Source organism: Oxyura jamaicensis, chromosome 13 (genome assembly GCF_011077185.1).
Source record: "Oxyura jamaicensis isolate SHBP4307 breed ruddy duck chromosome 13, BPBGC_Ojam_1.0, whole genome shotgun sequence".
Taxonomy (NCBI): Eukaryota; Metazoa; Chordata; class Aves; order Anseriformes; family Anatidae; genus Oxyura; species Oxyura jamaicensis.
This window is the reverse complement of record NC_048905.1, coordinates 17,473,622-17,490,394: the sequence shown is the minus strand read 5'-3', so window position 1 is coordinate 17,490,394 and position 16,773 is coordinate 17,473,622. Positions and strand designations below refer to the sequence as shown.

At 43.4% G+C, this 16,773-nt stretch overlaps 1 long non-coding RNA gene across 4 annotated transcripts; it reads left to right on the top strand.

The window, feature by feature from the left end:
• Positions 1-27: 27 nt before the first annotated feature.
• Positions 28-16,512, top strand: LOC118173628. Of its 4 annotated transcripts, none has more exons than XR_004754318.1 (4): positions 28-259; positions 11,752-11,814; positions 12,007-12,288; positions 15,159-15,391. It is a non-coding gene; the product is annotated as an uncharacterized LOC118173628 (long non-coding RNA). The 4 variants fall into 4 exon arrangements; XR_004754319.1 differs by lacking the exon at positions 11,752-11,814 and adding an exon at positions 15,852-16,512 and having other exon boundaries at positions 34-255; positions 15,159-15,267; XR_004754317.1 differs by lacking the exon at positions 11,752-11,814 and having other exon boundaries at positions 28-255; positions 12,007-12,670.
• Positions 16,513-16,773: the final 261 nt, after the last annotated feature.

The following is a 16,773-nucleotide window of genomic DNA, read 5'->3' as shown; positions in this document are numbered from 1 at the left end:
GTGAGCAAGTCTGCAGCTGCTTAGCTAAGATCTGGAGCTCCGCAGCTTAGCTAAGGTTTGAAGGCATGTGTGTTTTATTGTGCTGCGGTGATGCAAGATTCTTATCAGCGTGTTAAAACAATGATGCAGCAGTTATGGGCCGCCAAGCGCCGGTGCCTGTGCCAGCACACTGGGGCAGTCGTGCCAGGGACGTGAGTGTGCCACCCTCTCGAATCTGGGCATTCCCTGCGCCCCTGTTTGCACTTCACTCTGCTGGTAGGTTCAGCGGTATTCGGCTTATTTACAAGCTGCTGTGTGGGATCAGAGATAAGTGCAGGGCTCTCGGAAATGCTGGCAAAATCGGCCTTTCCCTTGGGCTGCCGAGGGGCTGGGGCACCTTGTGGGGCGGCGAGGAGGACGCTGAGCACCCCGGGGAGCGCCGCAGGCCCCAGAGGAGCGCCCACCGCTGGGTACGGCTGCGGCGCTGCCCCGCTGTCCGCTGGCTCTGCTTTGTCTGGAGCCAGCCCAGCCCTGGCTCTGTTATTAACGCTTCGCTTTTCCCCTTTGTGTTTGTCAGAGTTTCCTGGACTGCTGTGCTGAGAACGCTGAGTGTTAGTAATGTTTTCTACTTAAAACACTGACATTTTCCTCCTTTTCATGCTCCCGCGATTCCGTGACTTCCCATTTGTCTGAAAAGTGAATTTAAGATTTAACGTAAAATAAGTAAGTGTAATTTAAGATAACGTATGTGAACAATGAAACACTTCACTGCTAGCAAAAACCGCTGACACCTGGTAGCAGCAGGACTCTCTTCAGGGCACCTCTTGCTATTCCCTGAACTTCTGTAGAGCCAGCGAGACCCCCAAGGACTGGGGCTTCTGCTGAGGGTGGGGGGCTCGGGGAGGAGGCTGGGGCTGGGGCCACCCTGCAGCTCCTGCGGGAAAAGCCCAGCACCAGCACCAGCACCCTGGACATGGGGCTTTGCCCGGGGGCTGCAGGGTGTGTGTGTGTGGGGGGCACCCCATGGCCAACACGCAGAGCTGTCAGCAGGGAAAAATAATTTAAAAAATGAAATAACAGTAATGACAGATATTTATTATATAAATATATAAGGTTATATAAAAATATATTATATAGTATATAACATATCATATACTATGTATTATATATTATATCACATATCACATATCACATATTGCATATCATATCATACATGATATATCATATATGATATATCATATATATCATATATTGTATATATCGTATATTGTATATTATATATTATATTATATGTTATATGTTATATATTATGCATATATAAAACATCACATATTATATATAGAACACATATATACTATTTATTTATTTTTGTGCTTGCTTCCACCGTGGTAGCTGTAGTTCCGAGGCTCTGGGGGAGTTTTCCAGCCTCTCAGCCCCCCCCCCCCCCCGTGCCCACAAAAAGCTCCCTCCCCCCTACCCGCTGTGGTCCCGGCTTTGTGGGAGCACCCAGCGGGTGGCCACAACCCCAGGGAGTCCCCAGCCCATGTCCACTCCCCAGAGCTGCTCAGAAAGAAAGGCAACGACACAGGTGCTGAGTTCTGGGAGGTTTATTTCTGTAAAGATCCACCAGCTTTCGTGAAGGGTTACAAACAGTAAAGGTGAAGCCAACGCATGCAACGCGTGGCGTGCGTCCTCACAGCCCAGCCAGAGCAGTGGCATTCCTCTCGAATATCATTTTATTAAATATTAACTTGTAGAATCTAAACACACTGCGCACACCTTTTAAGTACTTCCTATAGCCATGGATACTCAAACAATTTCAAAAACAGGTATTACCTAATTCACCTCAATAAAGTCAGCTCACAGGGGACGAGGGAAACACCTCATGTCAGCTGGGCAGATACTGAGGAACAGCAACCAAGGGTGCCGGAGGAGTGTTTGCATCTGTATTGCCCAGAATGTGGTTCGATTTGGGTGACACCACTTGCTTAGTCAAAAATAAACCATGCAGCGGTTTAAGCCATCGGGTCAAAACGCCGAGGGAGGAGCAGGTGGGGGCACAAACCTCAGCCTCCTTCAGCCCAGGGTTGCTGCAGGGGTTCGGAGGCCCCCGGGGGTCCGTCCCCATCCCCGTCCCCATCCCACAGGGTGGCTTTGCCCTGGCTCCGAGAGCATTTGGGCAAAGCTGAGCCCAGGGGATGCGGCTGGGGATGGTGTGACAGAGAGGGAAAAGAAGGGGCATCCACAGAGCCCTCCTCATACACTGATAAAAAATATGTTCCTAAAGAATGTACTTAAATACATCAACATCACAATAAATATGTCAAAATATCTGCAAATTATAAATAAATAAATAAATAAATAGGAAAAAAAAATCCTTATGGACCAACACATCATCTGTTAAACTATTATGACTAAATAAAATATTTAAATCTTATTTAAAAACCTCAGTCTTTTAACTGAGCAGCATGTTTCATCATTAGAGAGAACATGCCTGCTCTCATAATGTCATTTATATATATAAAAATATATAAATATACATACAACGTATACCTCTGTCTATAAACATTCCATAGGCATATTCCTGAGAATAAGTTAATAATAGAATCACATTTTCATTTGCAGTAGAGTTATGGTTCTTCACTTCTTGGGTTTGGTGTAGTCCTTCTGGTCCGGCTCATTTTAAATTTTCCCGTTGAGATATAGCAAGAAATCTTCCAACGTTTTCATGAATGTATGTCTACATACTGTTGCAGACTGACATTCTTTATAAAGATCCTTAAAAATAAAAATAAGAGCACAACTTAGTAGCTTGAATAGGAGTATCCCATTTAACTCTGCGCTATTTGATAGACCCATTTCTTTTCAGACCCCAGAGCGCGTTTCGGGGGGCTCAGGGAGCCAGCCCCTGGAGCTCAGAGCCCCGCTGCGTCGCGCAGGTGACGGCTGATCGGGCACATGCTAAGGACGCCCTGAGCTGCTGCAGTTACTATTCACGCCTGGTTGTTTTTCATACCATTATCTTTCATGCAATTAAGATTATAGAGGTGAAAATAGCAGCAGGTGCTTCCTTAGTGGGAGTGCTTTTAGGAAGAAAGCAAACATCTTTATACCCTTCTTAATTATCAGATGAGATTCCCAGCGCCTACTGCAGCCAAAGCAGTGCCCGTCCCACAGGCTGTGTCCCCCAGGGGTGCTCTTACTGGGAGCCGTAACTGAGTGCTCTGCTGTTGAGTAGTGCTATGTCAAACTTACTTTGGAGAAGAAGCTTTTGCACTCGTAAAGTCTGGACAGTTGGGTGATGGTATATTGGTTCTTCGTCTCATTTGCTTTCAAGGACTTAATGAATATATTCAGGCTGTCGTGCACGCATTTCTGCATTTGAAAGAATTGCACATGGTTATCTTCAACGGCTGTGTGACATGTCAGGACCACATACGTAACACATCATATCCTGGGGTTTTAGATACCCAACAAAATAATAACCTACCGAAATTAAAAGCTGCATTTTCAAACACAACCCCTGAATTTCTATTCAGCAATTTAATGGACACCAAACTTAGAAAACCATGGTAAAAGCTATAACTTTTGTTTGAAAATGTGTTAAAGCAAAAAAAAATAATAATAATAATAATAATAAAAAACCATGCTGCCTTCAGCAGGAGCTGCAGGTGCCACTGCAGCCTGGACATGTACAACCTGCAAGTGTCCAACAGGGTGAATATGCCTCAAGGGAAAGGAAAGGAAAGTCAACCCTGAGTTAGGAACCTATTGCTATCATATCTCCTTGAAAATCAGATGGAATTGTCTCAGTGAAATACAAGTCATTATTGCTACTGGTCAGTATTTTAAACCTTTCTCCCTGAAAGCCAGAGGGATGCTCTTTGCCTCCTGTTCAATTAAATTAGGAGGTGGGCTCCTTCCTCACACTTGTGCTGCTCACCTCCTCTGTAAAAAGCTCCTTCTTTTTACTGCAGGAGAACACAGCTCAGTGAATTAATGGGTCTGAATAGGACACAGACCAAATAGTAACTTCGAACTAAGATGATGGGTTCAGAGCAGAGAGGAGGCCAGTGCCCACTGCGAGGCATTTGAAGGACAGTAGCAGGGGCAGCAGCTTTCTGTAAGCTCTTGCAACCACTTTTCATCTCCCTGGATTTCTGGAGCAATCTCGGTGCTACCACAGTTGTGGAGTGGAAAAGAAACTTGGGGATTTGAGACAATAATTTTAAATAGAAGAGATGTATGCAGGTTCTTACCTTAGGATCCGTAGGTTGCTTGAAGGACTCCTGACCAAGAGAAAATGAAATTAGCAACTTTCAAACAAATCTTGGAATAGAAAGCAGCCAGGTGCAAGCCACGAGGCGTAACTTACTGTTACTTCTATCATCGTTCCGTTCTTCACAATACGGAGAAGTTCTTTGATGATGGATCCACTGGAGCAGTGGTCCGGCTGCGAGGGTCCTGCAGTGTTGGTGGACCTGGTTGTCGGCATGGGCGCAGAGCTGCAGAGCACCCCCAGGGTCAGCAGAGCCACGAGCTGGGCCAGCATTGCGAAGTCAGATCTGCACTTCAGCTTGGTGAACTGTGTGTGGCTCTGCCCTTGGCTTCCCTTATATACACAGTGCTGCCTGGAGGAAATGATTAATATCTCACCACAAACATGCTCATGCTAAAGGGGAGGCGGGGAAGATTTACCTGAAGAATGGAATCTGCTGGTTATTCAAATGATTAAGTCTGCGTACTTTCTATATCGGGAGCAATCTTGGTGTAGAAATCTCTATCTGAACCCCTTCTGTACTTCCAAGGCGAGCTGTACAACAACTCTAATGCAGATAAAGTATAAGTAGATATTTGTATTCTGGTGTGAAGTTAGTGGAGGATCTGCTCACAGATCGCAGATAGACATATACACGCACAAGTGCAGGTGGTGGAGAACTAAATCTCGTGCTATGTTAATTCTTCAGCACTTTTAGAAGTTTGAAAGTGATGTAAAGAAAATATACAGACTCTCCCATAAAACTAGGGTTATAGTGCTCAGCCCTGCAATGTTTATATATATATTTTTAAGATTTCTCTTAAAACTACCACAACTATTCAGTGCAGTTTCTACAGGGAATTCAGTGAACAAAGTCTGGAATATAGCAACTCGAAGCATTTTCAAAATCTGAAGTACACATGCAGCTTGACTCTGCATCAGGCTGCCCATCAGCCAGAGGTACCAAGGTGTCCGGGTTCTTAGGAGAGGCACCACAGCATCAGGGCAGGTTTCACAGCTGGCTGAGCTGACACAGCAACAGAGAAAGCCTGCAAAAGTAAAGTTTGTTACCTGATACTAAGATCCCAGCTCCTCCTGCCCTGTGCGATCCTGCCATCCAGATCCCGCTGCCAGGACCGGGTGCCCCCTTCGGTCAGGCAGGCAGGGAGCTTTCCCCTGAAACCGCAGGGAAAGCGGCAAGCAGATCCCGTTAAATAGGGGTAGAGCTGCCAATGCACCGGACAAGCTAATTGTGAATCTCAAAGGGAGAAACTCGATAAACAATGATTCAGAAGCCTTCTGGACTGTGAATACAAAACAACCGTCTTTTGTAAGAACAGCTGTCCCCTAGGTCGACTTTAAAGGAAGATCTGCCACGGGCACAGCAGTCCTGGCAAGGACCTGATCTGGTCCTGGGCTCCGTGGGACAATGGGCACCGAGCAGTAGCTGTCCACGTGTCACCGAAGGTCTGGAAACGCCGTCTCTGTATCAGAGTGTTATCAGGATATTTTTTACTTCCTGGGCTATTGAAAATGTACTCGCAGGTGGTGGGTGAGGTTATGGACTTCTCCTGGGAAGGCAAAGCAGTCTCCCGGTGTTTTCCCTGTCCTGAGCTCACATCCAGAGCAAGAAGCAGGAGTACACACTCTGACATCCACTTTTTTTCTTTTAGGGTGTTCTTTGCTCTTTCATCTGGTACTGCTAATTAAAATCACGATGAGTGCAAGAGCCAGACCACAGTCCTACAGCAGGGGTTGTGCAGAGCCTTGCAAGCTGATGGGGAATTGTTGCATATCTGCTCTTTTGAGAACTTATGTATATATATTTATATGCCTAATATAACAATTTCACTTATTTTCCCCTGGTTTGCTTATGAGAGTATGATGTAGTCTTGAGCAACAATTTCAATATTATTCTTTTTTTCTACTAACCAAAGTAAAATCCAAAGACAGTACTGTTTTTCTCAAACATTATAATTTGACATAATCTGCTTTGCTCTTTTTTTGTTATTACCCTCCAGAAACTGAAAGAGGTTTTAAAATCAGATTGTCCCATGGACAGGCTGTGAGGTTATTCCGGATGGACCATAGGGAAGGGGATCTCTGGGGTGAGCAATGCTCAATTCTTAGCCTATGTGTGGGTACTTGGTTGACCTACAGGTCAGGGAACAGAATGCTCCCTCTTGGTGTAGCTCCTGTGTTACCTGATATGTTCAAGTCACACACAAATTTTGCGTTTTTCAGTTTCTAAGATGCATTTTGTTAACATCATTAAATACATTTATCTCCTGAGATGTCAACCCTGCTGTAACAATCTGCTTTTCTCCCTTTGTAGCAATGAAAAAAATTACACCAGGACAAGCTCTTTGTAGGCAACACTGGGACATTGCACAGCCCTTAAAAATGTAAAATTAGAAGGAAAAGGAGAGAGCATGTCTCCTAGGGTAGCACATTATCAAATCACAATGTCAGTACACTTTCTTCCATCCACCTCAGAATTCCATCATATCTATAGGGTTTCAACCAAGGGGTAGTTTCCAGCAATGAGCAATGGATTCCTCATAATTTTATTAATATTTTGGCCTCGGCAATTCCTTCCACATTCCTGCCATAAACAATGACACTCCTCTGGTAATTCCCCAGTTTTTTAGTGCAGCTGTCATGGTCATTAATATTTCAGGATGTTTTTTTTGGTGTTCTGGACATTCTTTCACGCAGAGGCAGTGGCTCCTGCGTGCAGGCGAGGGCTGAGGGCAGGCTGAAAGCTTGGGCAGGTTAAAGAGACCATGCAGAGATAAATGAATGGTTTGGGAGGAAAACCAGCAGGCGTAAAATGTATTGGTATAATACATCAAATGTGTCAAGTGATTTACAGCAGGCTGGCATAAAGCAGTTACTCACACTGTCCTGCAATCAAGATGCTTGCCAGAAAAAAACATACACCAGTGCTAAACTCTGGGATGAAAATCTGAGATAAATACCAGAACTATGAGTTTGATAATTGCTTTATTGGACTCGATCGTGATTGTTAGAGTAAGCAAATAGCTGCAGTGAAGAGGTTATGGAAAAGCAGTGTCGCCGTCTGGTGTCACCATCATCATTGTGAAGGAAGTGCTTCATCAGGAAAAGGCTTTTGCGTTACAGGATTGAGACAGTTAGGTTTCCAGGGAAATGAAGGACAGAATAAATCTCTGTCATGGCTTACTTCTGTGCAGCCTGCTGAGGGAGCATGTGCACATTTACAAAATGTAAAACATAAACAAAATGCACACAAGAACACAACAGGCAAGCATTGCTGATACTTGCAATCCTTTGGTGCTGCTTGGCTATTTCGTGTTTGTTCTTTTGATCATTTGCTTCTGTAAGTGTCACACCTCATGCCTTGTTGCTCTGCAAGCTCCTTGCCATTCTCCTGTCCCCATCCTGTGTTTACCTTTCTCCACTCCCAGGAATATCCACAGTTCTCCAGGTTTTCCAGGTTTGTTGGCAACCAGCCACTGTCATTGCAGAGAGCCTTAGGAACTAAAATAAGGAATTGCACCACGTCTCACAGATAAGCTCAGGCTATCTTATCTAAATATATATATATATTTTTTTTCTACAAAAGACAAAGACAACTAGTGTATTTTCTTGACCAAATCTCCTACGTACATCCTGGTTTACAGAATCTTTGCTCCAAATTCTGCAATAGATGAGTAAGAACAGCTGTGTGTTGGTGTAAAGGAAGAGCCTCAAAAAACATAACTCAGTTACAGAGGGCTACATGGTCAACATATAGATTATCACCTACAGATAAATCTGACAGGTTGTCCTATGAGATGTGTAGTATTTGTAGTTAAAGCCTTTAACTTCAAACAGCAATAATGTTTTGTAAAACTGAGCATCCGACCACGGTACCAACTTTTGCTACGTACGAAGCTACAGATTCCATACAAAATAATGTACTATGACTGTTCTATGAAACCCACAAAAAAAAAAAAATCCTTTCTAGGAAATCACAAACCTGTGGCAAACTTCTGGTATTGACCTATATTGGGGAGTGGTGCACAGTCATCGCTGGCCATGACGTCAGTACCTGCGCTTTTTCTGTGTGCTCAGCCAGAGGTGCCTGCGGATGGGGGAACGTTCACTGGACTGCGGCCGCATGGGCTGGGGATGGCGTGGGGGCAGCCTGGGGACGGGGGTGCAGCAGGGCTGGGGCTGTCACTTTGTGCCACAAACCACAGCTGATGAGCAAAGTCAGAAGGGCTTTTCCGGTCCTGCAGGGGTACCAGACGACATGGGGGAAGGAAGGATGGCCTCTCTTCTGACTCCAAACTGAATTTCATGCTTACAAGATGAAATTAATTTCTCTGAAATTAGCATATTGTACTAATTCCACACAATCAGTATAGCATGAGCAGAGTATATACTGAAGAAAACCCTCACGTTTCAGTACATAACCCAAGTCCCAAGTGAGCCTTGCCCACAGCAGTCATCATTCTCCATGACAAGCAATCATGTAGGAAGGTGTTTGCTTTCCTCCATGGTGATGGTGTGACTGGAAACTAGATGACAAAACAGATGAATTAAGGGGTAATGTCGTACTGCACCCACTGCAGCACAGATCTTCTGAGTGATTGAATTACCCTGACATTCAGCATCCCATTAAGGTGAGCTGAAGATTTAATTGACTTTTTGGGTGCTCCCTTTCTGGAGTGAGCTTCTGCAAGAGTGTAGGTTTCTCCCATGCTCAATAATCCCAACTCTATTGCTCTTCCTCCAATGACTTGTTTCAAAATGTACATGTTTTGCACATTTTGCAAATGACAAATGTATGTTTTCTCTTGGAACTGTCAAGACTTTCTATTGAGAAATCTTGATTAAATAATCCTGTTAATTATGTTTGACCAACCAAACTCCTGAGGGAATAAAAGAGTACCAGAAATATCCATGTTGGAAAACTGATTTATGTTACACAGATTTTGTTCCCAGTCTTCTATGGAAGGTTTACAGAGGCCTTGTCATAAAAACCACAGGGGAGGATAGCAAGCGCTTTTCTGTAGCCTCTGCAAAATCGTTGCGAGGTCTGATCTGTGTATTGTAATGCTTTGATGAGTGCTTTAACAGTCAATTCTGGTGTGTCCCCAGATTCCCATCTCTGAAGTGGGCCTTTGAACGGGCCCTTCCGAGCCATGTGGCAGCCTCGCGGCTGCAAGGCCACAGGCCGAGCCAGCCTCATTTATTCATCTCCTAAAAGTACAAACCACAGCCTCGGGTGTGGTGGATGGGTTGGCTTGGGTCTCCCAATGCCCGGTGGAGCCTGAGGGCTTCTTTCAACAGGACTTTTTGAAAGTAGCTGTATGCAGGAGGTGCAGTGAGGGCTTCTGTTAATAAATACATTTCATGACACGAGCTTGAGATGTCTGCATTGGCACTACCTCCATGCAAGGCATTTCCAATAGAACTGGGGAAAAATATAAGCCCCTCATCATGATAAGCCCCCAAACACAAATCAGTGAAGCTCCATGAGCTAGATCTGGCAGACAAGACTGATTGTACAGCAGCAAGTTTTCTGGGCAAAAACACTGGGATATTTTACGTAATAAACATGAAAGAACCCAAACTGATGATGAGAGTTTGATGATTATCAGACCAGTGTCAACATTTTTTTTCAAAATCCGTCTTGATGTTGAAGGAAGAAGCCTCAGGCACACCGGGACTCAGGTTGCAGTGGGAAGGGAATGGAAACTCCTTGTTCCCAGCAGTGGTGAGCCAATGATCCTGAGCTGGTATCAGGAGGCAGATGGTGGTTTCCGTTTCCAAGGACGGATGCCGCCTATGCACAGTAACTGCAAATAGAATGGAAATCCAGTTTTTTTGTTGTTGTTTTGTTTTGTTTTGTTTTGTTTTCTACAAAATCAAGAAAGAAACTATTGTCATAAATCCAAATTTGATGATTTGATCCTTGCTGCCAAGGGTTTTAGCTATGCATCTTTTACAATTTTGTAACAGTCTGGGATATAGCTGACCTGGTAACTGATTAAATGAACATCACCTTTTCCTGTTGTCTGTGTAATGAATCCTTAAATGAAGTTTGCTTTTGCAGCCCTGAATTGGTCTCATTATGTCAGGCTTTCTAACTTTTTTTCAGTTCTACTTCATACAATTTTTCCCATGAAAGGTTTGTTCGGCCCCATGGTTGCTCAGGCTGGACTTACTGGCCTGTAGCAGTTGCCTTGTTTTAGCATTTTCTAACTTGCTTTGCAACCTTAATAAGCCTTTCAGGCAGCTTTTCTCTATCTAATTTTGAGGGTTTTATCAAGTAAAACAGAAATCCCAGGCACAACATCTTGCTGAGTCACAGTTCACTGTATGGTTAGGAACTGGGTGAACTGCACTATATAAGGTCATAGAGACTTCAAACAAAAGGTCGTTTTTATATTTTCAGTCTTACTAAGCAACTTTTTTTTTTTTTTTTTTTCCCTTAGGCCTATTTTTAGAAACAACTACCTTGTTTGACATCTTTAAGATAACCACTCAGTCAAGGCGGAAAATTTCAGCCTGGAGGTTACATGCTGGTAAATCTGCAAGCAAAGAAATAACAGGCAGCGCATGAGGCTCACCGAAAAAGGGAGAAGGCGCATCTTTTGAAATTGTGTTATGAGAGATCTTCACACATGCTAAAAACGGTGGGATTCAGTACCTTGGAAAAAATGCCTCTGGTTGTGTGGGAGCTGGTGACATGCACCTAGCACGTAGGTTGATGTGTCCCCAACCCTCCTGGGGCATCTGCTGCTCTTGGGCATGGTGCAGGTGCACAGCTGCACACAAACCAACTGAGTTTGGCACACGTTGCAGAAAAGGCAGGGAATGGGAGTTTAGTCCTTAAAATAAATGTGTTTTTTGTTTGTTTGTTTGTTTGTTTGTTATATATATATATATATATATATATACACGTTATTGTTATTTTTTGATATAGTTCTAAGCTAAATTATGAAAGGAATATCATGTTTCAAGCTATATCACATGTGTTTCTTACTTTTTATCCATCTTTTTTCATGGAAGTCTCTGTCAAAAGCAAAATAACTTCCTGGAACACAAATCCTATAAGGAGCAGCTGAGGGAACTGGGGTTGTTTAGACTGGAGAAGAGGAGGCTCGGAGAAGACCTTATTGCTGTCTACAGCTACCTGAAAGGAAGCTGTGGGGCGCTGGGGGTAGCCTCTTCTCACAGATAACCAGTGATAGGACCAGAGAGAATGGCTTCAAGTTGCACCAGCGGAGGTTCAGGTTGGAAATTATGAGATGTTTCTTCTCGTAAAGAGCAGTCGGGCATTGGAATGGGTTGCCCTGGGAGGTGGTGGCGTCACCACCCCTGGGCGTGTTCAAGGAAAGGCTGGATGTGGTGCTTGGGGACATGGTTTAGTGGGTGACAGAGGTGGTAGGGGGTGGTTGGAGCAGATGATCTTGGAGGTCTTTTCCAACCTCAATTATTCTATGATTCTGTGATTTTATGATTCTTCTCACTTACAGGTAGCCTCCAGAGAACGACAAAAATCTTCTGACCTGTATTTCCCTGGTTTTATTTAAATTAAGGTAACTTAGCTATTATTTCCAGCTTTGTGAACTTGTCAGTATAAAACGAGTGTCCCATTTACTTTTAAATTTTCCCTTTTCTGACTGCTAGGAAATAGAAATCACATTTTTCTAATTCAGGCAGCTAACTGAAAAGCAGCATGAGTTATACAGGATAAATCATCATGGTTCCACCACTGTTTTGTTTTGTAGTTGTCTAAACCATGAGTGAAACCAAAAACAGAAGTCGCTGTGAGGCAGCAAAACCCGATCTCATCCCCTGGGTCACGTTTCGCTGTCCCACCTGGAGCGAGGCTGCGGTGGCTGCTGCGCAGCTGCGGGCAGAACCCTCTCGGGCAGGAGTTTCTCCACGATCAGTGATGCCTCACCAAGAAAAACACCGGGAGTCAGACGTTAGAGAGACCCAAATGAAGTCTGTGGAGCAAAGCGTCTCAAGTTGCTCCCTGGATCCACAGTAGCTGCAAGAACCTTCCTGTGAGTTTAATCACATCCTGACATATCCAGATCAGCTGACAGCAACGTCACTGTTTAGAGTGGCTGTGCTATTTTTAAGCAATGAAGGGACAATTTGTCTGTCGTACACTTCAAACAACATTTTTTCTCTGTGACTCTGATGTTGTTTGTCCCACTGAACCATGGAGACGGTCACACACAGCCCGTGCCCGTGGCGGAGCTCTGGAGAGTCCACACTGCGTGGCAGCACCCCACGGCTGCCAGCGAGCTGCCAGCAATGGCACAGTGCTGAGAAATCAAAGCCAGTCATGCTCAGGGTATTCAAAGGAGAAAGAAAGGGGAGATTTCACACTGCTGTGAGGATTTCAGTCTGTTTTTTCCCTACCTGGGTGCAGAGAAATAGGTATCTCACTTGATCATCTAACAAAATACAGCGTTTCATTTTTTCTCCACCTGTGGGAAAAGAGATTTAGATTGGGGCTATAATGATGTCATTTGAAAGCAAGCAGTAGGCAGTGCCTTTATCACCGTTGGCCAGAAGTGTCATAGGAAACACAACATCCTTCCTGCTCCTGTGCCACTTGTTGGCAGCTCCAGCTGCTTTCCCTCTCATCTGGGGAGAAAGGAAATCATCTCCCTGTAGGGAAAGCCTTGTCCTGGCTTAGGAGAAGGTCTCAAGGTCTCCAGCGTGCCTGAAGACAACTGCCTTAGCATCCAGGAGGTGTTTTCAGAACACTAACATAAATGGAAATCAAAGCCTTCTATGCATTTCTTAGACCACTTGATGTTCCAGCACACCTCTATCATCCATCCATCCTTAAACTCAGCACTGCAATGTTTCACTTATGCTCAGCCACACAAACTCGGCTCAGGCATGTTTCTTCTTGCTGACTATGAAAGCCCCAAAAATCCATGTCAATAGCTACATCATAACGTCGTCATGTATTTGTGCAGGCATGTGGAAACAGAAATTGTGTCTGAAACTCTCGGTGCCACCTGGGAGAAAGGCGTAATCCCAGAATTTACCTGCTTGAGTTTCTACTTTTCTTTCATAGAGAGTAGACAAAAATAACTCTTTTTAAAAAAAAAAAAAAAAAAAATTGTCCATTTTTCATTTCACTAACCAGCTTCCTCCTTTTGGTTCCATTATTTCAGACTCTGCTCAAATCAGCCTAATGCTGTATTGCTATTTCCTCTTCCAAGAAAATCACCACCAATAAGTGTGTGAATAAGCACAGCCCGTGGGATAATTTAGGTCACTGCTGAAGCCCAAGAAACGGGAGCAGAGAAGAGCATAATTCTGAGGTTTCTCGCAACTCCACAGACACTTCAGCGTCCACTGAGGTATCAAAGTCTGTTCGTGTTTCCACCCATGGCTTTCAGAAATGATTACTAGTGCTTCTGCAGTGGTCTCCAGTTTGGGAGGTATAACCTGCGACTCTTTCTGAAATTACGGGTTATACTAAAACTGACACAAGCAATATCTGAGTGCCTGCAACTTTGCTTTCACTGAGAGCATCACTGTATTTGTGCTTACAGATTTGCAGGTGGAAAGCCAGGTTTCAGAAATGAGACCATGCATTTTGGAGCCCTCCACAAAATAGCTGTTTCGTTTTAAAATTACTTGATGATGGGCTATTGGCTCACGTCTTACTGGCCCACTGACCACTGTGAACTTCTGTGTGGCTGTAACTTCACTATGGGCATTTGGCTGTCTGGCAGCACCATCCTTTGTTTCTGTTGCCTTAGCAGCAGTGAAATGACTTGAGTTACCGTCTCTCCTTTTGGGTATAAAAAGACCAGCTCAATAGAAATATTCCCGAGGTCATTAATGAAGTGAATTATTTGTCTGCTGTATATAGTAAATGCAATAGCTTCTTGCATGTCATTCAATATGAATGTCTAAATGTAATTAATGAGCATGAGATGGTCCTCAGCTTTTTGAGCTACTACTAAAGAACATACAAACTTTACCAAAGAACAGAAAAGACGAGATGAATCAGGCAGATCAAAGGTCTGTCATGACCCAGTGTGCTATGAGCAGCAGTGGATATTTAAGGAAAAGGTGTGAGATACAGAGAGCACAGAAAGATCTTTCCTTGTGATGTCTTCCTGACAGATGGCCCTGGGTGATATAAGAAAACTCCGAGACAAATGTTACATCTGATTGTTGTATTCAATGCTGCAAACAATGTTATTTTCTGTAAATTTAATGCTTTTTTGAACCTAAGCATAGTTTTTCTTTCTGAGATCCTGGGCAGAGTAAGACTCATGTAGAGCCCCTTGCTGTTTTTAGTGAGGCTGTGTTCCCACGTCCACGTCTGTGCTTACCAACACTGAGATTTCTGTGCTGTTTGCTTCCTCAGTCACTCATCATCACTTAGATGGCTGGACTTGATGATCTGATGGCTAGACTTGATCTTGAAGGTCTTTTCCAACCTGGATGATTCTGTGATTCAAACACAGCAAAATCATCCTAGAACATACTCAGCTTCAGAGAGTGTTTGATATCACTGCTTGCTTTCTGACATTACATCCAGATGACATTACGCAATGCAGGTCCTTTGTACGGTTAATTCTGGCTTTAAATCCTGCTGATGACACATGCTGCTGTGAGTATAAAGTAATTATATCATACAGTGACATTTTCCCGTTAGTTTGACTGACATCAGACAAACACTTTACCACTTTAGTTTTGTTTATGTTCTCTTTTTACACATTCAGTTCTCCATCCATGCATTCAGATGACTCATTTCTATTACATTTAAACTGTTAGACCATACAGTGCATTTTATTCCATTGCAAGATATATTCTTTAATTCCAAACAGTAATGAAAGATTTCACAGCCATTTTTGCTGTTACGTTGCTAACGGTGATCTGTTCTTTCCAGGTGGCACAAACGGACTCCACACTGATGCTCTTACAGTGCTTCTAGAGTGACCACCAAGTTCAAACTCAGCCTTGATATACACATCTCATTTATCTGCAATTTTGAACAGGTTTCTGAATTCTTAACCTCGCTGTTACAAAACTTACGTGACCTATCCTTTCTATCTTCTAATTAAACCAACATAAATAAATGGCTGGCAGTCACTCATAGCAAGTGGAGAAACAGCACAAAAAGCCCCAGTAAATATCTCATTGTCTGCAATGAAAATGCTACAGGCTCTTGTTTAAAAGATGCTCCATTTCAGTACAACCTAAATATATTAAATCATGAATAAATGTGTGAAAAAATACATAGTAATAAGAAGTCATATAAAAAGCATCTCAGCCTGCACCTTCGATGGGCTATTTCTGCAGCTCTTTGACTTCTGCTGCTTTTACTGACATTGTCTCAGTCCCCAGCACTGTGTGTCTGCTTGAGCTCTGACAGCAGATGGCAGCTTACTCAAAAACAGAGGGGCAAAAAGGATTACTACAGGAGAAAACAAAGCAGAATGATCACTGGCACGCTCTGCCAGCCTTCTGCTGTTGGCAAGGTCACATCATTGATCAACAGCAAAATTCAGCCATGAGGGATCTCTGTGCTTGCCTAGGCTGGGAAAGTAAAGTGCTTTGCTTCTCTGTGTAGCATTTACAGCATAAAAGGAGCCTGGCTGCTTTTTAAATAATGCGATCGACACTTCGTCGAGTCACCAGCGTGTATGACCTGTCCCTTTACAGTCACAGCAGGACCTCATTGCCTGCACAATGCTGCAACACTGTGGTCAACAGATCTGCCTCAGCTCCCTGCTCGCCCTCCTCTTGAGAGTCCTCCATGGCATGATGAAGGGAAAGAGAAGCAAAGGTAATATAACAGTTAGAATAAAATTGTTATACTCCTAGGAATCCTTCACCTTAAACCTGTGACTAAATAAATAAATAAATAAATATGTAAATATTATTCTTTAAAACTCCAATTTGAGTTACAATGCTGTCAGAAGGTGGCACTTTCACATGGGCTAAGGCATTAGCTTTGTCATTTCTTTACTCAAGAGGTGCGACCCATTAGCCACAACCCAAATCACCGTATCTGCGTTTCTCCATTACCCAAATCCAAGGAGAATTAATCTAATAGAGGCACAAAGGTCATTGCAATGTATGTTTGTATTTATACAAGGGAGTTGATGCTTTACTGCCAGATAGAGGTGTAACATAATTTGATTCAAGAGAATTAATCCTTACTGACCACAGCGTAAGTGTGATAAAAGTGTGCTCCTGTTCATTTACAGGAGTCTTCTGGATTCAAGATGTATGTCCTCTAAGCCTTTTTTTTTTTTTTTTTTTTTTTTTCCTTTTGTGATTGCAGCATAGCAGGCATGACGGGTTACGAGATTAAACAACTGTTCTGTCCAACTCTGATATCTTAATTTGTTCCGGAAAACCCACAATAGTACTACTTGTTTTCTCATTTCTCACTGTAATGTAGGAAGAGCAGGACTACAATGTATTGTTCTCAAAAAGCTCTTGTAAGTTCTGACTTTGTTTTTGTAGCTGGAGCCCTCTGAATGGGCATCGGCTCT